This window comes from Manduca sexta, chromosome 2 (assembly GCF_014839805.1).
Source record: "Manduca sexta isolate Smith_Timp_Sample1 chromosome 2, JHU_Msex_v1.0, whole genome shotgun sequence".
Taxonomy (NCBI): domain Eukaryota; kingdom Metazoa; phylum Arthropoda; class Insecta; order Lepidoptera; family Sphingidae; genus Manduca; species Manduca sexta.
In genome coordinates, this window is record NC_051116.1 from 8,711,592 (window position 1) to 8,736,653 (window position 25,062).

The window sequence follows — 25,062 nt, forward strand, 5'->3', positions numbered from 1 at the left end:
TAATATAGAGAGAGAGTGCCCAAATTTAAAATTTATGTATAATATGTTATAAATATATAAAATTCGACGATATTATTTCAACCACTGGACGAATAATAATACTTATATTATTAATATCCCATAGAAATCGGATGTACATTATTATATTGAATTATACCACTAATTCTACCCTTTCTATTCCAGATAAAATGCCCCACCAACCATGGCGCTAAAATTCAAATACAAAGACGAGAACGGCATCTTGCAAATCGACATGAGCACAACAAGCCCGCGGCCCGACACCCTAACCGACCCCAAATTCGACACAATCAACAACAGATTCGGACAATACGACATATTCGGGGCAAATACGACCTAGATGGTGGGGAGGCCCCATTCGCTTTTCAGAAGTCGGTACAACAGCGTTGAAGAGGAATTGGCGAATACGCCGTACGCATTCGCCAGTCGACAGTCGGTGCAACTAAACTCTGTGAAGTTGGAATCGCCATCAAGGGATTTGGAAGACGATAGGTTCTTTCGGTGCGATGATTCGTTTACAGTGACAAGACTTGAGTGATGTGCAGGATAGATATTTCGATCTGTCTCGTGATGTGTGTGGTGATGGGGCGTTTCGGGTACTAGCTGATCTGCGAGCTGCAAAACCGGCGTCTGCTTTACCGTGAGTATTTTAGTGATACTTGTTTTATATTTTATTGTTAATTAAATCATTGTTTGTCCATAGATTAAATAATAAAAACCAGGCAAATCAAAATATTTATTAGGTGAAGTTTGTTTAGTATTTAAAACATTTATTCCAGTTACAATGTAATCGATCGATATAGAAATAATTTTGAAATAAATCAAATCCATAGACTTAAATACGAAAAGTGCTCCGAAGCAAAAATAATTTAAATATTTTTATCAGAAAGTTTATTTTGTATTTAAATCATGTATTCCAGTTACAAAGTAATCGATCGAAAATTGAAATAAATTAAATCCATAAATTTAAATAGGAAAACAGTTAAAAAATATTTCCTAAAAACAACATATAAAATCTATCTATGTAGAGCCATGTGGAAAAATCAAGAATATAATTGCCGGTTGTTCCATTACTATTAACTGTAAATCTAATTACTAGCCTAATTCAAGTAGTGCATGTCGTTTTCACATCTAGATGTCAACCGAATGGTTGCATTATACCTTTTTAACCGACGAAAAAAGGAAGTAATCAATTCGACAGGTTTATTTTTTTTACTCATAACTTTTTACAGAGTAGACCAATTTTGATAATTGTTTTTTAATGGATAAGATATACTCAGAAGTTGGTCCCATAAAAATTTTGGACATATATTCTAACCTTAGTGGTAGAAATATAGGGGAAGATTGCATATTGATTCACAAATTTCACTTAGTTGCGTGTACACCTCTTATAACTTGTAGTTGGTTCTATATTAATAAATTTGTTAAAAATCACAACCCTAAGGGTAGAAATATAAGGGATGATTGATTGTTCACTCACTGCTATTTAGCATGTCTGATTGAACAACAGTTTTATACAAAAAACTAGCTTTTGCTCGGGGCTTCGCCCGCGTGAAGGATTTTCGGTATAAAAGTCCCGCTATATATTTTTTCAGCTAAAGACAATAGCCTATAACCTTCCCAAGGTCTTCAAATATCTCTATACCAAATTTTATAAGAATCCGTTCAGTAGATTTTGAGAAAATTGATAACATACAGACAGACTGAAAAGGAGATTTTCTTTTATAGATATCTTTATGTTGGCGTTTAAGGTTTTTTGTAGAAAGGCTTTTACTCAGACGAAGCTACGAGCATCACCTAGTTATTAATAACAAACATTAGAGACTTTCCCGCACACCCACCACAACTCCTGTAAGCCAAGGTCAGCAGTGACACGTATTTTATGACACCGAGCAGTGAAGCTCGGCGAGTCTCAGGGAAAATTAATATGTCATTATCCCGCAACGAAATTAATCAAATAGAAAGACAGGGAGGAGTTGGAAATAATAATTGTCCACTTCCCTCCACAACATTTTAATACTCCGATCGCTTCCAAACGTAAACCAATGAGAATTAATATGGGAGCGTTCTAACAACTTTATTAATTGGTTATAGTACAATCGTTCCAGATATATCAATCACGATCTTTAATTAAAATCAACGTTGGAACATAGAAGGTGTGCCTACCCTCACGAGTAATGAGCTTCCTATTAGTAAAAATACACTTATGCAGCTTCCTAATAGTGAAAGAATTTTTAAAATCAATTCAGTAGCTGAGAAAATCCGCTACAAACCTACAAACGTTTCCGCTTTTTAATACTAAAAACACACAACTCGCATTTATCCCCGGAGGAGGATGCAGAGGCGCAACCAGGGCTCCCACTTTTCGATAAATGTGTTCCGTTCAATGATGTGATATTGCCATATCGGGCACAGATTTCAGACTCCGAGCTGATAGTAATCAGAAAAACCTAAATATCACTTTATTCGACCCGGGATTCGAATCCCCTCAGAGCGCTGTCGTACCGCGCATGCAGTACAACCTCGCCACCAAGGCAGTCGCAAGAAAAAATTACCTTATTTCCAAATATGTATTAATTAAATTTCAATAATTTGTGCCGCGTTAAATAACTAAACTCCTTTTTTTGTAATCTGTCAAATACATGAACTGACGCCAATATTACTTTATATTTCACACACAAATATATGGAGGTATCACCATAATCAAGCTTTAAGATATTAATACCTATCATTGTGCCTCCCACGTGCTCCTAAAAACGCGCCAAAGTATTAAGCAATGTTCAAAAACCACAAATTCACCTTCGCCGCGCTGCTTCACCCGCGTTTTTTCTCTGGAGTTATTGGAACCGTTTTTCGACTACGTTTTCAAAACTTTATTAATTTTCTTCACAAGATAGATAGCATGGCCCTTAATATCAAAAACGCCACAACACTAACATTTGGAACTTGGCATTAAATATACCATATCCCAGTTTTACATAAGGCAAATTTTTATCCTATATAGATTCCTTTTAGCCGAATTTCGGCCACAGTAACCAATCTCAACGATATTTATTATTATTATTTATTTATACTTATATTATAACATCATAATAGTTAATACTAATGCGATATTATACAGATTTAATCTTAACAATTGATTTCAATACTATAGATTATACTCAATAAGTGTTTGATCAATACATTGGTACACTCTCTGTTCCTTCTATTATATGAAAATCAGTGCATTACCTCCTACAGTTCAACGGACCCTTTAAAGTTAAAACAAACAGACAACATAAGCATCATACGGTTCCTTTAACATCTTTTTAGATACCAAAAAAGGCGCCTTGTTATGAGTTCCTAAAACGAGTATTCGAGCTAAAAATGTTTATCGTTCAGTTCAAATGCGATTCATTTTAAAAACAACATTTTCGATAAATGCCATGACTGCAAGAAATTATGTCAATTTTTTGACGCGAATATCTTCTTTATATTTTGGTTTGTATTTATTTTAGCTTGTAATACATGATATAGGTACAACTATAGACCTAGCATAGGATATACTAAGGTAGAGCATACGTACAGTAAAAGCCGCGATAGCCTAGTTGGGTGTGGAACGGACTGCCGAGACGAATGTCCGCAGGTTCAAATCCCAAGGGTACACACTTCTGATTTTTCTAAAATTATGTGTGTATTATTTTTGAACTATTGCTTGCTTAATATTCTGCATTCTTGAAAAGTTCTCTAGGAATTTTGAGGGTGTGTGAAGTCTACCAATCCGCACTAGGCTAGCGTGGTGGACTAAGACCTAATCCCTCTCAGTAGTAGAAAAGGCCTGTGCCCAGCAGTGAGGCAATATATAATACAGAGATGATATTATTCTCAATACTCCACCATCAGATGAATCCTTTTACCGTATCATAATAAAAAAACATGCAATATAATAAACAATGTGTCAATTTTAAAAAAATATACTTTTGTGTCGCCAAATCCACGATCGAACTGCAAGCAAACGCTACAACCATAAATATTGGTAAAAAACACCTGTCCTTATAAGATTTCAATAACTGCATCCACCCACACCAAGACATACCTTATACAGCCAAACGCATATACAATCAACATTTCACCTACGTAAATACGTACACCCAATCATACAGCCCTGACCCCAAAATAAACCCTATAATGAAGGTGGAGGAAGCGCGAGAAGTATGCCAGAATCGTGCAAAGTGGCAATCCATAGTCTCTGCCTACCCGTATGGGATAGCACGGCAGTATAAGTGGTAGAATATTAATATATCATTTAATCTAAAAAGTTCGTCAAACACAAGTCAAGAGATAAAATGTTCATGCGTCAAAACAAATTCACACTCACTCACTTTGCATACGTTTATAGCAGGACTAAGTCATCGACTCTGACATTATCTAATACGGTAACCTGTACCTGTTCGCATTGGAAACAGAAATTATGACGTCATTAGTGCAAACGCGGACTTTTTTCATGTCACAGGAGTATACACTACTGCGGTAACGTAGTCGTAATGCGTACATAATACGATTATCGCGCTGTCTTGGGTTCAAATCCTGGGTCGGGCCAAAACAATTGCGACTGGGTTTTCCATTTTAAACTTTACTCAGTCGCAGCTCCGAATCAGGAAGTTGGCGCTGTGATACCCCCATGCCTCGAAAAGTATGTAAAGCCGATGGCCTTGCGCCAGAGTCCTTTCCGGTAATGTGGGATTGCCGTCTCTACTATGAGAGTGAAAGAACAAAGAGTGAGATCCCTTGCGTACCTGGCTGTTCCCCGATGAGATTCGCCGCCGTGGCCGAAATTCGGTTAGGTGACGATCATACACTGGATTTATTATAGTTTTAATATTATGAATCGACATCGTTACAATAATATAATGTAGACGTTATTAGTGGGGTAGCTAAACATGGCCCCAAGTGCAAAAAAATGGCCCACGATTTGACTTATTGCTACCGAGGTAAAGTCTTTTTAGTTTTCGCAGGATGGTAACCTAAAACTGTCTAAGGGAGTCCGTAGCTTCGCCCCTGTACATACAATGGCTTTACTGAACATACTGCTGAGTGCCAAAACTTGACGAAACATGCCACTTTGGGTATTCACCATGTGTGCCGGAGGGAGCAAAATATAACTGATACTTTTTATACTTGATTAACTGCAACAATTCCGTCATATATATTTCTTACGTAACTTTAACCGTTTACGCAGTGCACGACACAAGCTCACAAAAGGACTCAATTTTCCCGGATTTTGCAACATTTTTTTTGATGCTCCGCTCCTACTGATCTTAGCATGATGTTACATAGCCTAAAGTCTTCCTTAACAAATGGGCTATTAAAAATAAAAAGAACTTTTTAATTCTCCTGATCCTAACATTAGCAAGTTTATACAAAAAAACTTTTCAGCCTTAAATATTAGTATACATACTATGTGTAATTTCACTTCATATTGTTAGTACAGATACTGTATATAGTTTTGAAAATTATATCTTTAGTTCAACTACTATACCTCTATAGATAAATATTCTGTCGTGACCATAAACGTGTCGTAGGCACAAAACAAAAACAGCGCAAGTTGTCCTGTCATTTCCGGCCCTATTAAACAATTTAGATGTAAAAAAAATGCCATTTTATCTGTCATTACCAGTTGCTTTGTTCTGAGCTAGTTTTTGATAATAGAATGGTTAGAGTCAAGGACAAAATATAAACAACTAAAAGACAAGACGAGCATGTCGTCTGTGAATGTCTTCATATAAATTAATTGAAATTACACTATTTTGCAGATTTTATCGTGGGTTTTTAAATTTTAATTTTCTCCCGACGTTTCGAAGACTGCAGCTTTTATGGGGGAACTGAGGTGTCGTTCATCCGAAATGTCAAACTTACAATATCTACCTACGTTTTACAATAATACAACTATTTTATTTAATGATGTCTTATGTTTACGCGAATGTTAGTAAACGTAAACTATTTTTCGGATTTTATCGAGACAAATATAATATTAAACCGCGACAAAATGCAAACAATAGTTTACATTTTTATTTTTTTATTTGTTAGAGGTCCGATTTACACAAAATGAGCTCACAGTGTCTTAAAGTCTAGTAGGCGGTTTTTTGGGTTCCAATTTAATCCGGCCTTTTGGGTTCGATTAATAAAACCACTTAGAAGTTTACATTCCTCGGTATATCTATAAAAAAGTATGGATTCTTGTGAGCAAAAGCTTATCTGGGTAGGTTCTATTATTTTTTATATTTCTACCACAGAGCAGAATAAGCTAACATGATTACTATAAATTATGCAATAACAAAGGATGCCACAGTCCCATACAGTTTTGTAACAGCTGTGATTACGGGCACTCCTAATTTCCACCAGGCAAAGCAACTTGCTCGTTTCATAATTAATTTGTAAGAAATCCCTGCGGTATATAATTGTTTTTTTCTCCATTACTTAACATAGTTATGCATGCCACTTAATATGTAAGTCCACGCAATATCCTGTCGGGAAAATGCTTTCACCTGCCATTTTCCGGTTAATTTTCCGGTTCCTGTCCCACTGCTGCACAGGCCGCCTGTACTACTGGGTTAGAGAGCGAAACCGCGAGTAATGTCTAATTAACAAAACTATAATAAAAAAAAAACATTTTATATACATTAAGCCAACGTAAGAGACACCCAAGAGCACCAACTCCTAACACGATTAAGACCTTCTCATACAAAACCTAGAAACTTCCATAACACCGTAACCTTTAAACGTTTTTAAGGAAACGCAATTAGAGGAACTGCTTGAGGTCGTCTGCTACGCTCCATTTATAATGAATAATAAACATAGGAAAACAAATATGAATAGATAATTTGCTGGTAATCTGACGGCCTTAGTCACTGATGCGGCTCGTGCCTTCAGAAGGGATAGTATTGTTATGGTCTATCTATAATAATAATATCAGCCCTGTATTATATACTTGCACACTGCTGAGCACGGGCTTCCTCTATTACTGAGAGGGATTAGGCCTTAGTCCACCACACTGGCCTAGTGCGGATTGGTAGACTTCACACACCTTCGAAATTCCTATAGAGAACTTCTCAGATATGCAGGTTTCCTCACGATGTTTTCCTTCACCGTTAAAGCGAACGAAAAGTTCACAAGGAATACACACACGATTTTAGAAAAGTAGAAGTGTGTGCCCTTGGGATTTGAATCTGCGGACATTCGTCGATCTATCTTTACATATTATAAAATAAAATCCCCAAAAGCTGTGTTTATATGTGATCGGTTTTCTCAAAATCTACTAAACGGAAATTGTACAGTTTTTACTAAAAGATAGTGCAATTCATGAGGAAGGTTTACGTTAATAGTACATTACGGTTTTATGTAAATTAACTGAAATATACCGATTGCTGTGGAAGAAGTTGCGTTGTTGTAAAAAATCTTCTTTGTCGGGATTTACGGGGGACAATCTTTGTGACACACTGGTTTCAACGCGGGAGAAGCCACGGGCACAGCTAGTTTTGATATAAGGGCACGAGTTGTGAGCACACTCATGATTGGTCGGTTTGATATACAACGCGAGGATGTTCCCGTGATTGGTTTCCCAGCCGATGCTGGATTCCTATTGGCTTACATGTTCCGTGATACTATACATCAGGGGTTGCCAAAGTATTACTACGCCACCCTACCGCCTAATAAAAATGATGAAGAAATAGTGGGCCAGGGGGCTCTATAAGTATTCTAATATTATAAGAAACTCAACCGATTCTGATAAAATTTGTATATACGTTGTCAGAGAACACAAGAGATAAAGAAATATTTATGTACATAGTATTTTAATATAGAACATAGAATGAAACATCCTTTTACCTTAAATCACAATACATACCTATGTAGATTTTTGTCAAATTTTTTATCAAATCAATTATATTTTGTATATGTCGAGTTACCGACCATCATTATCTAAAATAACTAAAGCATGTTATGGAGAGATAGTTACTTTTTATCCAATAACTAGCTTTTGCCCGCGGCTCCGCCCGCGTTATAAAGTTTTTCAGGCTAAAGTTTTCCGTTATAAAAGTAGTAGTTTCCCGGGAGCCTCTCAAACTGTCTCCATACCAAATTTCATCTTAATACGTTGGGTAGTTTTTGAGTTTAACACGTTCAGGCAGACAGATGCAGCGGGGGACTTTTGTTTTATAATATATTTTTAGAACTTTTAAGAGGAATAATCCCGTCATACATCATTGTTGCATAACTTTAATCGTTTACGCAGCGCACGCAACGGAAGCTCTCAAAACTAATAATTTTTCCCCGTTTTTGCAACATGTTTCATTACTGCTCCGCTCCGATTGGTCATAGCGTGATGATATATAGCCTATAGCACTCCAGGAACAAAGGGCTATCCAACACAAAAAGATTTTTTCAGTTCAAACACGGTAGTTCCTGAGATTAGCCATTACTGCTCCGCTCCTATTAGTCATAGCGTGATGATATATAGCCTATAGCACTCCAGGAACAAAGTGCTATCCAACACAAAAATATTTTTTCAGTTCGATCTGATAGTTCCTGAGATTAGCCATTACTGCTCCGCTCCTATTGGTCTTAGCGTGATGATATATACCCCATAGTACTCCACGAACAAAGAACTATCCAACACAAATTTTTTTTTTCAGTTTGAACCGGTAGTTCCTGAGATTAGCCATTACTGCTCCGCTCCTTTTGGTCATAGCGTGATGATATATAGCCTATAGCACTACACTAATAAAGAGCTATCCAACACAAAAATAATTTTTCAGTTCAAACACGGTAGTTCCTGAGATTAGCCATTACTGCTCCGCTCCTATTAGTCATAGCGTGATGATATATAGCCTATAGCACTCCAGGAACAAAGTGCTATCCAACACAAAAATATTTTTTTCAGTTCGATCTGATAGTTCCTGAGATTAGCCATTACTGCTCCGCTCCTATTGGTCATAGCGTGATGATATATACCCCATAGTACTCCACGAACAAAGAACTATCCAACACAAATTTTTTTTTCAGTTTGTACCGGTAGTTCCTGAGATTAGCCATTACTGCTCCGCTCCTATTGGTCTTAGCGTGATGATATATACCCCATAGTACTCCACGAACAAAGAACTATCCAACACAAAAATTTTTTTTCAGTTTGAACCGGTAGTTCCTGAGATTAGTCATTACTGCTCCGCTCCTATTGGTCATAGCGTGATGATATATAGCCTATAGCACTACACTAATAAAGAGCTATCCAACACAAAAGATTTTTTCAGTTCGGACCGGTAGTTCCTGAGATTAGTCATTACTGCTCCGCTCCTATTGGTCATAGCGTGATGATATATAGCCTATAGCACTCCACGAACAAAGGGCTATCCAACAAAAAAAGATTTTTTCAGTTTGGACCGGTAGTTCCTGAGATTAGCCATTACTGCCCCGCTCCTATTGGGTATAGCGTTATGATATATAGCCTATAGCACTCCACGAACAAAGGGCTATCCAACGCAAAAAGAATTTTTCAATATGGACTGGTAGTTCCTGAGATTAGCGCGTTCAAACAAACAAACAAACAAACAAACAAACAAACTCTTCAGCTTTATATAATAGTATAGATAAAGATAATAATCTATCTTCTATCTATACTTATAATAAATCTGTAGAGAGGTCAATTCTGTACATGAAATATATTTCAAAAATAACTATCAGGGGGTGATTAGGGATCGATACTGATGCCAAAAATGCAATTAGTAAAATTTTTGTCTGTCTGTCTGTCTGTCTGTCTGTCTGTATAACCGTTATAGAAACAAAAACTACTCGACGGATTTTAACGAAACTTGGTACAATTATTTGTCATACTCCTGTGCTGGTTATAGTATACTTTAAAAAATATCCCACGACAGCATATGTCTATCTTTTATGGTTGACTCACAATAACACGTGTAGCTCCCGATAGCATAGCAGTTCGAAGCTTTCTCATTATATTTGTCTACTCTTACGTTTATAACACTCTCAGTCAGCCCCGGATCTAGGGGAGGGGGGGGCAAGCCAGGGCCCGTGCCACGGGCGGCGAATTTAGAGGGCGGGAAATTCAAACTTAGCAGACGAATACACATTTCATCATTAACGCAACTTTGACTACTGCGACATCTATACTCTATACTATTATATAAAGCTGAAAAGTTTGTTTGTTTGTTTGTTTGAACGCTCTAATTTCAGGAACTACTGGTTCAAACTGAAAAATTATTTTTGTGTTGGATAGCCCTTTGTTTGTGGAGTGCTATAGGCTATATATCATCACGCTATACCCAATAGGAGCAGTTCAGTAATGGCTAATCTCAGGAACTATCGGTTCGAACTGAAAAAATATTTTTATGTTGGATAGCCCTTTGTTCCTAGAGTGCTATAGGCTATATATCATCACGCTATGACCAATAGGAGCGGAGCAGTAATGAAACATGTTGCAAAAACGGGGAAAATTTATTAGTTTTGAGAGCTTCTGTTGCGTGCGCTGCGTAAACGGTTAAAGTTATGCAACAATGATGTATGACGGGATTGTTCCTCTTAAAAAGTTATACAAAAATTTATTATAAAACAAAGTCCCCCGCTGAATTTGTCTGCCTGAACGTGTTAAACTCAAAAACTACCCAACGTATTAAGATGAAATTTGGTATGGAGACAGTTTGAAACCCAGGGAAGAACATAGGCTCCCGGGAAACTATTACTTTTATAATGGGAAACTTTAGCCTGAAAAACTTTATAACGCGGGCGGAGCCGCGAGCAAAAGCTAGTAAAGATAATAAAAAAATAAAGAAAATATGTCTGTATTAAAAACAATATAGCGACATCTCGCGGCGCGTGCTTCAATCACTTTTTTCAACTTAGTTTTTGCGTAGACCTTGGTTCACAGACCATTGGCGTATCATCATTGACACTTTTTGCCTGAACAGAAGGAGATACGGTTTTTATGAGTAATCATAAGATATTTATTTGTCTCGTGTTAATGATTCAATTTGTGACTTTTTGCGTTTGTTTCTATCGTAATTTAGTCGCAACTTTTGTAATATTTGAATAGACAGTGGCTTAAGTAAGTAAGTATGCAATTAAAAGGTTACCAAAATTACAAAATTAGCCACTAAGTTTAATAAATATACGACTATTGTTAAATCCACCACAGTGTCCCATATGAGGATATTGCATTCCAGGATCAGCCTGAGTATATGCCCCATATGGACTAGCAATGGATAATCATCTCTTGTCAATCGATTCTCTAGAAGCTACACTGCTTGCCATCAAGTGTCAGTAGAGCCACTTTACCGTGCTCATTTACTAAATTTGCCCATCAGGAATAGTGGCATCGTCTCAATGAAAACCAACGTGAAGTGATCATATTGTATTAATATTATGACAATGACTCGTATTAATAGATGCTCAGTTTCACTCTCAAATACAATATCAGCTGAGACGCCGCGCTGTTAAAATAATGTCAAGATCGTCAATATTTATTAAACAGACATCAACGTCTCAAAGGATATCTTAAGTCACAGCATATGACGGACTTTGACGGCTAAGTTTTAATTAAAGTCTATTCAGTTGAAAACAAGCTCTTAGATGAGAACTTAAGCTTTGTTTATTAAACAGTCCAATACATTAAATGTCTACTTGAGATCCTTCTGAAAGGTGAAATTGATTTATTTATATAGACGTAAGTCACATGTGTTAATCTGCAATATTTATTTCATTACAGACACTAGTAATGTATCTTCTAACAAGTATCACAATGGCGCATAATTTAGGCTTATTTGATCGCCATATGCGATACAAAGACTTTCTCGTCGTGTGAACCGACGGCCTCGTGCACTCTCATTGCACATATCTGATTATAATTTAGAGTGTATTTTGTAGAAATATAATGAACGGCCAATTATCAATTTTTATTGCATTCCTTAAAAAACAAGCAAAGGAGATTAAGGAGCGGGCTGTTTAATATTTAAGTCTCCAATATATAAAATAGATTTTGTTGATTTTATCGTAAAATAAATTATAATATGTAAACGTAGGACACTTTAATTTTCTTTATTATAAAAAGCTTGAACAATTAAATGAAATCATTTTTTACGTTACTGGCTGTTTGAACTATAATTCCTTTGCCATTTCTACAAAGACCAAGAATATTTAAAATTGCAGTTATAAATATGTAGGTGGGACTTGTTCTCGGTATGCATCATGAACGAGATTTCGTCTGGTTGGGGTCGCTGTAATACCTTTTTCCACCAAACAACATTGTGTATTGTGTAATCAGTGTTCCGGTTTCAAGGACATTGCAGCCAGAATATTATTGATATATATAATAATTGACGAGCGTAGGACCACAATTCAATGCATTCTAATTCAATATTATGGATGGTGTTATTGTTTTTGCATAGATCATTACTATCAGCCAATTGACAAGCTCGTCTCATCATTCAGTAATAGAAAAGTATTTATCTACATATCTCAATAGGATTTTATAATAACTTATATTTTGCCTCCAGTTGCGCCTGCGTTTAAAAAAAACGGGAGTAAAAAGTATACTATAGCACTCAGAAGTAACGTAGATTCCTATTTGTGAAAATAATTTCAAAATCGGTTTAGTAATTCCTGAGACGCGCTTAAACAAACAAACTCTTCAACTTTATATATTATAGATACGTACCGTAACAATAGTAAGGTATATTTTAGCAATAGCTTACGGTCTGTTGGTTTCCTTTTTATTTTTACCTTGAAGTTTATACGATATCGTTTATTTTTAGTATTTAGCTCGGTAATTATGTGATTGAACACGCTAGCGCCGAACGAGGTCGGCAGAGTTTATAAATTTGCTTCCCGGTTACTATATTTCGGGTCAAAAGAGCAAACCCATATCCCTCTGAAATCCATCCACGGCGGGAATCTCAACGCAGATCAGTCATGCAGGAGATATTATAGTGCACGAGTGTGCAATACACAAGCACTCTCTGTTCCTTCACTCTCATAGTTCGGTGAGACGGCAATCCGACATGACTGGAGAGCGATCAGGCGCAGGACCAAAAACTTTACATGCTTCCATCTACTATATGTATTTTTTATATATATCTATATATTTGTTTCGAGTATGTTGTTATTACATTTGTTTATTATTACTCTTTTTATTTGTTTTTCACTTTCTTTTATTATACACCTACCTCCGTCCTCTCTACACCACCCCAAGGTTGACTGGGAGAGAATGCCCATGGCATTAAGTCCGCCTGTATACCATGTGTACAAAGTGTATATAAATAAATAAATATATCTAATAGCCACTGTTTGACACTGTTAAAAAGAAATCGTATTGTATGCATAACTGTTGTATTGCGAAGAAATCTAATTTATAAGCGAAGTGACGTTACATAAAATAGTTTTTTCGTATGAAGTAACCGAACGACGAGGAATTCTAATTTAACTTTTCAGTTAGTGTGAACGCGTTTAACTGTTTTTTGAGGCTGTGGGTACCACGCTGGGCTCTAGCATACCACCTTGTACAAATTACTAGCTCTTACTTACGGATTCGCTCGCATAACTATTCTTAAATCTATACATATTAAAAAACAGTCTCTAAAAGATGTCTGTTTGTATGTGGTCGATTTTCTCAAAATCTATTGAACAGTTTTTATGGAATTTTGTATTGAGATAGTTTAAGACCTTGGGAAGGTTGTAGGCTTTTTATCCCGGGAGAATATGTAGCGGGGGCTTTTCCCGGAAAACGCCTTCACGTGGGCGAAGCCGCGAGCAAAAGCTGGTCCAAGATAAAAAAATACCAGTAAGAATCAGGGATAATGATTTCTTAATTACGCGAATGTTAAACATTAAAATTAAAATTTAATGGTATTGACTTGTAAAATGTAGGTAGATATTGTAACTTTAACTTTGCGGATGACCAACACCTCAGTCCGCCCCGTGACCGGTCATGAAGGCTACAAAATCTTCGAAACGTTGAGAGACAACTAAAATATTAAATCCACAATAAAATCCAAAAAAAATAGTTTAATTTTCAAATCAGGGAAAATAGCTTCTTTTTAAATCGGTTCTCAAGTTTAATAGTTTGTCGGTTACAAACAAATCTTTCTTATTACATATCATATAATGGCATATTACTGACGTGCCCGAGTTATTTTGTCACGTGCCCCTTTGACACGCGTTCCATTGTTTGCCATTCCTGGGCCCTTATTCTGTATGACAGTGTAAACGCGTAACTCGGCTGTGTCATGTTATCTTCGTGAAATGTGTTTACAATGGTATTCTGTATGCCAAATCCTATATTCCTAAACGTGACGCGTTGCGTTACGTGCTTGTTACGCACTATCAAAGTAACGTGTGGCATAGAGAATATGGGCCCTGATAGATTATTGAATTTTCGAATACTTCCAAAACACCAAACGCGTTATAATTTCATAATAGACGTACGACGAAATCGAATCGTCGACGCATCGATACCAAACAATTAACCAATTGTCCGCACTTACGTAAACTTTAACGACTCGTAATTGTTTGAGTTAAACTGTTGTTAAGTGATTAGTTTTGTTTTGAGTGACCCCTCCTTTAAATGGAGACACTTGTTGCTTTTTTGTCAAGCTTAGTTCGTAGTTTAGCTCGCTTCAAATACCTATCTAGAAAAAATATTCCATTACGCTATTAATATAGAACATCTTATATCTCACTTGTGTTGACTGCCTCTGTGGCGTAGTTGTACTGCATGCGCGGTACGGCAGCGCTCTGAGATCCTAGGTTCGATTCCCGGCCCGGGCAAAGTGATATTTGGATTGGAATCTGGAATTTGTGCCCGATATGACAATAGGCTCGCCCCTTATCAAATCATGGGAGGAAACACTTGGCGAAAAGTGGGAGTCCTAGTTGCGCATCTGCATACCCCCTCGGGGCTAAATGGGTATGTGTGTGTGTGTGTGTGTGTGTGTGTGTGTGTGTGTGTGTGTCTTATGTCTCAGAGTGACGAGCGCAGTGAAGTGCCATCCAGTATTTTGTTATTCCAAGTTCTGTATGATGTTGCTCCTATGGGCAGTCGTGTCGCTTATCATCAGATGAGCGGCATGCTCGTCGCGTCATATAATTACAGTAAAAGAAATAAGCATATCTATCTCTATACCGAATTTTTCACTAGTTTCTGCATTTTCTTGTAACATATTAAACTTTTCAACTAATTACAATGTTTGAAAAAAAAGCATGACCTATGTCTATGCTGTAATTGTTCACCAATTTCTGCATTTCCTTATAACGTCTAAATGTTTTTTGTGTTTTAAAATCAACAATCAATCATCAAATCAATCAAACCTCACACTTACTTAAATCAAATATACAATTTCGAAAAGGGCACATGTTTCAAAATGTAAACTGTTCAGGAAATGGAAAAAAAAATATTATTTTGTAAAGTGGTGTGAATATTTTTTTTATTATTATTGGGTTACAAATTGCTAGTAATCATAAGGTTAAAACTAAATACTAAGGACATGTGTAATTACTTATAGTACATTCCAATGATAAACCTGTACATATACTTCAGCATGATTGGGCTCAATTAGCAATCAAAAATTACAGAAGCTTTGTTGTTATTTTTTATTATATACTCGTATAGGTAAATTTCTAGGTATTTTATATATATAAGATTTGCCCTTTTTGAAATTGCATATTGGGGTAATATGCGAATCGAACGCCGCACTCTACGATCCGCTGACTAAACCACCAACAAAAATGAATTTAAATTTTCTAGGCACTAGTTCTCAATGCCTGTAAAGATATAAAAAGCAAAAACCAACAAACTAGCGGCAGTTACGAAATATGCATAACAAAGAAGATTGCCGTAATATACTTTTTTTTTATTTTTGCCAATTTGAGTATCTGGGTCGTTGGAGAAATTGCTATTATTTTTTAAATCCAGCAACACAATGTGCAGAACTTCATAAACTATCAGTTTGATGTCTCTATATACCAGGGTGATGGCGTCTTCAAAAATAGACTGGCAATTGAGCAAATGGGTTAGGAATCTCCGTCGCACCATCAAAAAACATAACACTTGAGGAATTATTAGGGCTTAAGGAAAATAATAGGGATATTAGGGCAGAAAAAAGACCTTTGAAAATCACACTTAACACATACTGCAAAGTATTCAAAGTTAAATTTATATTTGGATTAGTTCCTGGTTTGATCTCTCTTTTTAAGTAGATTTTACTGGTGGTAAGTCTCTCATATGTGAGAGTCCGCCTGGGTAGGTTCCACCGCAATATCTTTTTCTACCACCAAGCAGCGGTGCGTTACTATCGTGTTCCGGTTTATAGAACATTGTAGCCAGTTTAACAACTGGACATAATAAGACTTAAAATCTCATGTCTCAGGAAGGCGAGCGCAGTTCAATACCAAACAAGACTTTGTAATTCAAGGTGTTGGATGGTGTTTTTAGTGTTTATGGGCGGTCGTATCACTACCATCAGACGAATGGCAAGCTCGTCTCGTCATTCAAAGCAATAAAAGAAAACACCATACGTATGCACTAACTAGACAGATATATATATCCGGTGTGCATCTATTTAATTACTTCGGTCAATCGTTGCGAAATAGTTAAGTTACAACGCTCACTAGATGGTTTAAGTTAATACAGTTAATTGCAAGTGAGTAGAAAGCGGTGTTAGCGCCAAATTCTTCCGACACGTAATGTTACATTCGAAAATACCGCGCTAGGGATGTGAAACGATTATTATGATCGATAATATCGATTTTATTATAATCGATAAACTTCAGAAAAGTATCTAGATTCTTTTCAATTGTAGCTTCTTTTAGTCTAGTTACTATTAAACATTTTGCATTAATGTTATATGGATTTATTTTCAGTGCCACGACATTTTAAAATAGCTCTGAAGTACCTAAATCGATAGTCCTAGAGCAAACACTGTGACTGCCATTATGCCTTTGATATTACAAAACTTATTTTAAACTGCAATTTCAGACAATTATTTTATTACTTTTCAGTTATTTTCCAAAGCTATTTTTTTATTAAATTCTAGGTATTACTCACGGCTTTGCCAGCGTGATAGATCTTTCCTATTACAAAAGTCTGTATTTCATCGATCCTTACCCCCATTCTAAGACGCTAGCGCCAACCACTCAAAAAAATATAACAGATAAAAAAAATTACTCACTAAGCAAATTACCGAGATAAAACTGACCTATGTTTTAATCCAAGACATAGTCTATTTGTATGCAGAATTCCATCCAAATCCGTTGAGCGGTTACTGCGTTTACTTCTAACAAACATCCAAACATTTTTATTAATAATATTAATATAAGATATAAATTATTGCCCGCTAAGTGTATATTAACTATTATATTCCACTTTAAGTTATTGGCGTCAGTTGAATTATTGTGAAGGGACCGGTACATTGCGTCGCCATCCAGCGTCCTACTACTAGGGTTTGCTTACGGCTTCATTCTTATGCAGAGCTTTGTCTTACAAAAATCCGTAGTCAAGTAAAGTTAAGGGTCTCATCGCGCAACCGCGCTCGTGAATTGATACCGAAGCACGCTCCTCCAAAGTTATAAAACTCAACTCTATCTGACCATGGTTGCAACCTTTGTTTCTCAACCCTGACCCCTTTAAAGCTAGGACCCTTGCCCCTAACTCTGAAAGAAGCGACTAGGGGCACTACTTCCGCCATCATAATCAGCCCGTTGCAATCCATTGCTGCATAGGCCTCTCCCAAAGTACGCCACAGAGCTCGGTCTATATCCTGATAAGTAGGAACATAGCAAAAAAGGAATCAGTCAAGCCGGTCGAGCCATTCTCAAGATGATATTACACTTGGCAAATGGTTTTTATTTATATAGATTTTTTATTTATAAACGTTTTACACCCGTATTCATAAACGTTATTTATCTAAGGAAGGAGCATTGCTGTGATAACAAGTCTGTTTCTCAGCTTTGTTTATCTGACAGTCAACTAGATTCAAGTTGTATTTCAATATTAACTAATCACAACGGCCCTATGTCTACGCACTGCGAAGGCTGCCATGCCGTCAGCACTGAGAAACAGACTTGTTATCACAGTAATGCTCCGTCCTTAGATAAATGACGTTTATGAATAACGGGGTTATTAGTTTATTATATTTGTATAATGGGAGCATCCCTAGTAAGTCACACTAAAACAATATTAGCTGTAAACATCTGCGGTCGCGTCACGCGAGCGTGAAATATTGCACTAGCACCCAAACGCGACGGAGTACATGTCAGTACATGTTTATATATTTACGAGCAAGTAGCTCGCCTAGTACCACTCATCTAATCTATGAATTACAAAAAGTAAGTGGAATGGAGTCAGTATGTCGACTGACGAGAGATGATTACCCTTCAGCAGTCGGCACAATTATGCCGGCCTGTTGGAACCGAACATACACAGGCTGATCCCGGGCCGGAACACAGTTGTGTGAGCCACTATGACGGCTTTTAACACCTTGTGTACGGTGGTCGCTATTCGGGCGGATATAAAATGTATCCTACCACCAGTATATTCGTCACCGTGAGACATTAGAAGTTATGAGTTAAAAGTTACTCTAAAATTTGATACTTATAATAATAATAAGACAAACTTTTCCCGCGTGAAGTTTTCCGGGATAAATATATTTACGAGATCAAAATCGGTTCAATAGATCCAGAGATTAGCCATTGCAAACTCTCCAACCTTTCCTCTTTATAATACATATTATGAAAATTATTCCGGGATACAAAGTAGGCTATAGCAGTTAGGAGTAATATAGCTTCCTGATACTTGTAAAGAAAAAACAAATCAGTTCAGTAGTTCCTAAGATTAGTGCGTTTAAACAAACAAACTCTTCAGCTTTATATATTAGTAATACTATTATTTAGCTTCCATTCGTTTAATAGTTAGTAAAAAGGGATGCATTGACACGATTTTTATATATCGAATAAGAAGGTAGATCTAATAAGTCCTCGATAATAGAGGAATCGTAAGTGTGTCGACCTGATAAAAGGAAATCGTCATCAGGGGAGGAAAGGCAATGGACACAGAAATCCTCAATTTGAACACAATTACTCATATCGAAGCCTCCTTGATCTACTGGGAGCGTCGTATTGTGTCTCTTTTTATTATAAATTATACACATTATGTACTAACGTGGAGGGGACGAGGTACCGCTCCTTGATACGTAGCACCCCCCCCCCCCTAAAAACTGCAACTATGCAGGTAAATAACATATATACAAATACATATAAACTAGGTTACAATGTAAGGTTTAAGTCACAAAAAAAAGAACTGACTTTAAAATGCTAGTTTTGGGCGTAAGAAACAGTCTTTTGTGATTTGTAAAGATGAAGTGAACTGAGGAGTTAATTTTATAGATCTTGTATTATAGGCCGTATAGTGACCCCGGAAACGACACTCATGTGGGCCACTATGATGGCGGGTTTTATACTTGTATACAGTGATCACAATGCGGCCGGATACAATACTACCAGCAAAGGGTTCATGGATATCCACTGATTATGCTGATCATGGGCCTCTCCCAATAGTTTATAATAAAATATTGGAAGCAGCCCGCATCCAGCGCCCTCTTGCGACTTTTATGAGATCATCTGTCCACCTCGTAGGTGTACGTCCGACGCTGCGTTTACCAATTCTTAGCCTCCACTCCAGGCAAAAAAGGGATACAATGAAACTATTATATTTGTAAAAGCATGGCACGTAAACCGTTTAAAACCGTAAAACATTTTAATCATCTTAAATATAAACACATATCAATTACAAGGCAGGTTATTTAACACGAATGCATGAGATGCAGCCTCCACTAGAGATTCATCTGTTAACCCACACGCTGTTACGCATTTTCTATTCATTACGTGTCCTTGTGCCTAAAACATCATTAGTGAAATGATTAATTTAACACGAGACGGCTAAATCATTTGCCTATAGATTGAAATGATATCCATAAAATCCATAATTATAATTCATATTATAGCATTAAATCTTACTGGACTGGTCAAGCATACTAAGAGTCGTTTCATTTTAAAATTATATTATAATACACATTGAAGATGAATTATAATTATGTTTGTATGTGCTTGACATACATAAAAAATATTGCAGCGTTAGCAAGTTGGCGTGTCGCATCGGTTTAACGCAATAATAAATTTTTACAGTTAGTGCGTCTAAAGACCCGATCGACGGGTAATGCGTACTCGTTATAATTTATCAAATAGACTTAACAAAAGCAAATAAAGGTGTTTATCATTGCTCATCAATAAAAGATGTCCCGTACAGTGTTATTTTTACAACACTTTCATAATAAAATGTTGACGACCTTTATATGTTATAAAAGACATTCGAGACAAAAATATCCCCTATACCCAAAATAAGAATATTGTATTCCTACATCTTACGCGTATTTTAAATGTTATACTTGAAAAAGCAGCGATAGCCTAGTTGGGTGTGGAACGGACTGCCAAGACGAATGTCCGAAGGTTCAAATCCCAAGGGCACACACGTCTGACTTTTCTAAAATCATGTGTGTATTCTTTGTGAATTTATCGTTCGCTTTAACGGAAAACATCGTGAGGAAACCTGCACATCTAAGAAGTTCACTATAGGAATTTCGAAGGTGTGTGAGTTTACCAATCCGCACTAGGCCAGCGTGGTGGACTAAGGCCTAATCCCTCTCAGTAGTAAAGGAGGCCCGTGCTCAGCAGTGGGCAAGTATATAATACAGGGCTGATATTATTATATATTATTACTTGAGAATGTTTAACAGTAATAAATTCTAAAAGCGCTCTATGAATTTGGACGAAATTTTACACACTATGATATTAAAATACTTCAGATAGCTATGGGATATTCAAACCTATACAACAAACCTATTAACATATATACATAATACCTAACTCTTTGCCGTCAAATCCTAAACAAACCCATTTCCACGTCAAGAGAAACAATTGGATCCTCATTAACCCTTCTAATGTTACGCAAATGAACAATGGTGGTATCGTAGGCGCGCGGTGGGCTACAATGACTCACATAGGCAGATGGCACGGGTGCGTGGGTACAAACGACCTTCATGCGCTCTGTTGGGTTAAATTTTGTGGTATGAACTGCCGAAATTAATGTTTGTATTGGTGTCTTATGATCAGAGCCGGCCTTTAGGGGAGGCGAACCGAGCAACCGCCCGGGGCCTCGCGCTTACAGAGGCCTCATGCGGCATCGCAGGACCTTATTTTTACGTTCTTACGGACGAAACTGTTAAAACAGAGGAACGTTTTTTTACTCTGCCCGGGGCCTCGCTGTGTTTCTTTTTGCTTTCACCTGGGGCCTTGCATCGTTTAGGGCCGCCACTGCTTATGATTAGACATTGAAATAAAACTATTTTTCTGAATTTTATCACGGTTTGAAACACCGACGCTCGACGAAATCTGGAGTCATTGAACACTTTGAAGAAAGCTCCAACCATTATCTGCAACTAGACAAGCTACAAATCCTTGCCAAAGAACACTGATTCTTACCTAGAATGGTTCGCGAGGCTATTGAAATTTAAAAACATCCGAATTTCAATAAAAGAAATGGTTGGAAGGTTTCACAAGCTTGGGATCCTGTTTTAAATATACTTAAATCGGAACCCAAAAGACCAGCTACCAGACTTCAAGACACTGTATATCGGACCACCAACAGCTAAAAATTCAAAAAGTTGTACAATTGTAAAATGTAGGTAGATATTGTAACTTTGAGTTTGCGGATAAAAAACACCTCAGTCTCCCCCCCCCCCCCTGACCACGAACGCTGCAAAGTCTTCGAAACGTCGGCAAAAAACTAAAATATTAAAACTGCGATAAGATCCGAAAAATAGTAATAGTAATTGACATGCCATTAGGTCTGACTGTTTTGGTGCCGTAGTTGTATTGATAACGCGTTACGTCTGCCTCCTTGAGGTCGTGGGTTCGACCCGTTGAACCCGTATCAGCCCGGAGTTTATGGAATTTATGCTTGATATGACGATAGTTCCCTATTACATTATAAGAGGAAACACACATGGGAAAGATCCTGGTTAAACTCTGCCTTTTCGGGGATAGATACATAATGTGTGTTAACTTAGAAAAGCCGGACTTGAAGCGGTGACCTTCCACTACCAACCTTTCCTCTCCACTAGACAACTACATTTCATAAACAATAAATTCGGAAGTAAATATAATGCAACGTGACCAGTTATTGTGAATGTAACCTCAGATTATTTTCAACGCAATCATTGTTCCGGGTTGTGAATATTGCCGAAATCGTTGCGGCTTGCAATGTTTGTTTAGTCATCATAGGTTGCTATTGGAAAGGCAACATCTACTGCCACCCTCTAAAAGAATTCTTGTACACTCGGTCCCCACACTGAATGTATTTAGAAAAATAAATGTTTTAAATGTTGTGTTGCTAAGATGGTTTGACCATTTGGAGAAGATGGGTGATAGGAGACTGACAAAGAGACCATTTAAAGAGCTGGTAGGGGACCGCACCGAACCTTAAAATATCAGATGATATTCTTAGTAAAGGACAGGTCAAAAATACCCTGAATCGGCGGGAATGCATAATATTGATGAAGGTGGAGCAAGCGAGAGAACTTTGCCAGAATCATGCGAAGTGGCAATCCATAGTCTCTGCCTACCCCTATGGGATAGAGATATGATACTATGTATGTAAGTTCTATTCAGATGTCCAAGTTAATTAGAAACCCGTTTTTAATGTAGACCGAACGTTTCCATTCCTGCGGTGCTGCGGTCAGCTTGCGGCTTCATAGAAAGTTATTGTTCATCTATTTAATGAATACAGGCAAATCAACGGTTTTCTACCGATGAAGGATGTCAACCGGTTTTAAAGATGGCAAACTAAAACTTTTTACAATTTTAAACTAGATAAATACTAAAGTTATGTGAGTAAATTATCGATTGCTTTAACTCTGGAGTAAATCTTGAGGAACCCTGCATACCTGAGAAGAATTAGGAGATTCTCTATAAGAATTTGGAGGGTATGTGACGTCTGCCAATACGAACTAGGCCTGTGTAGTAGACTACGGCTTTATCCCTTTCAGTAGTAGAGGAAGCCCAGGCCCAGCAGTGAGACAGTAAATAATATAGGACTGATATTATTATTTTATTATTAAATTCATATATTACGCGCCAGTGTCAATCTGTGTGTAACCTAGGATTCCCTGATACAATGCACAATCACTAGATACACTTTCACGCCTCCCCTAAAAGGGTAGGTAGAGGCATAACCGCTAATGCATCTACTATTCGCCCTGCTTATGTCCCATGATTAATAGGGCGGGTTATCGCTAAATCGATCACAACTTTAAAACTCTTGGACCGGTCTATAGCAAAATCAACTATTTGTTTTTTATACATGCACAGCCAAGTGACCCCCCTCCACCTGATGGTAAATAGAGTGGGGTGCAATAGAATGTCGACTGACGAGAGATGATTACCCCTCGACAACGACACAATTATGTTGGAACCAGATATCCACAGGCTGATCAAGGAACGCGACACTTACGTGGGCTACTATGGCAGACCTTTTACAACCTCGTGTACGATGGTCGCTCTCCGGGCCTATATAAAATATATCCTACCACAAGCAAATCATTATAGATATTGATCAGAAAAGCGAATATTACTTTACCTTTTTTTATTCTTATTTCGCGGAGAAAATGCCTTGTAACTACCGCCCATCTCTTGTAGGGGGCGACTGAGCGGTTATGTTGACGTAAGTGTTTAAGTCGTTGTCCGCAGCCGCCTCTGCCGGTACCGTCTGGTTCGGCCCGTCTTCTATATAAGGGAGGGAGGCTCTTAACTTCCACCCACCGTAGGACACTTACGCTATATAGGGGTTACCGTGGTGGAATTCTCCAAACGCCTCCAATCCACAAGGCGGAAATATTTCTTTACCTAAGTCGTGAATTGAGCCCAATATACAGACAGCAGTACGCCACAGAGACAGTCTACAGAGATAGTCCTTCCAACAAGTCTCGTCCATTCTGTAGGTCAATACACCGGCTGTACCCATAATGCACTTGTAACGCATCGCGGCGCCGTAATTACGCGCAGTCTTTACGTTTACGTGAGTGGACCGAGGGCCTTACTAAGGCGATTAATATACGCTGAAAAAGTTAGAATTGGAGATTGTAGAATAAGAATTCAATCGGGATTTTTGAGTATATATATTTTTATATTGTTATAATTTTTTTAACAAGGGATTTTTCATACAAATGTAGAGGTGTGTAAATAGGTATGAAAACGCCAATATATCTTAAAATCTTAGCCAGTGTAATTACTAGACATAATAAGACTTAATATCTCATGTCTCAGGATGGCGAGCGCAGTGGAATACCAAACAATACTTTGTAATTCAAGGTGTTGAATAGTGTTTCTACTGTTTATGGGCGGTCGTATCGCTTACCATCAGGCGAATGGTAAGCTAGTCTCGTAATTTAAAACATGAAGAAAAATCATATATAAGTCCTCTCAAATCTGGCTACGATTAAAATTTATATATTCTATAATGATCTCAAACAATGTTTATACCATTTAAGAAACTACATAACACAATAAAAGATTCAACATAATATAAAGAAAAACTGCATATAAACACAATCAATAAATTGCCGTTTCGATATTACATACCCGCTACTGCTCATAACTCAATCCCCCTGTGCAGCGGAGCGTATCCGGCGAAAGTAACATTGCGTACTGAGGTACAATTGTACACATAGGGACACGAGGAACTAGACAACTGCTGGTTAGATGGTGTTCGTCCAAGTGGATGGTCACTCTGGTGGTGTAATTCAAATCAACTTGATTAGCTGTAGCGTAACTGGGGTTCAACGCCTGAGTCTGAGTGAATGGTGAGTCTGCTAGGATGTTGGAAATCATGATGTTTATACATGTGAGGTATGCATATGAATAGCATCACGCCTTTGTCTTCATTTCGGGGGGTAGACA

At 37.4% G+C, this 25,062-nt stretch overlaps 1 protein-coding gene across 1 annotated transcript in view; it reads left to right on the forward strand.

Moving 5' to 3' along the window:
• The first annotated feature begins 250 nt into the window (after positions 1-250).
• Positions 251-25,062, forward strand: part of LOC115449180 (protein stum) — a 45,182-nt gene continuing 20,370 nt past the window's right edge. The window contains exon 1 of the mRNA XM_030176912.2: positions 251-658. The gene's annotated coding sequence lies outside the window, so the exon portion shown is untranslated. The remainder of the gene's footprint in view (positions 659-25,062) is intronic.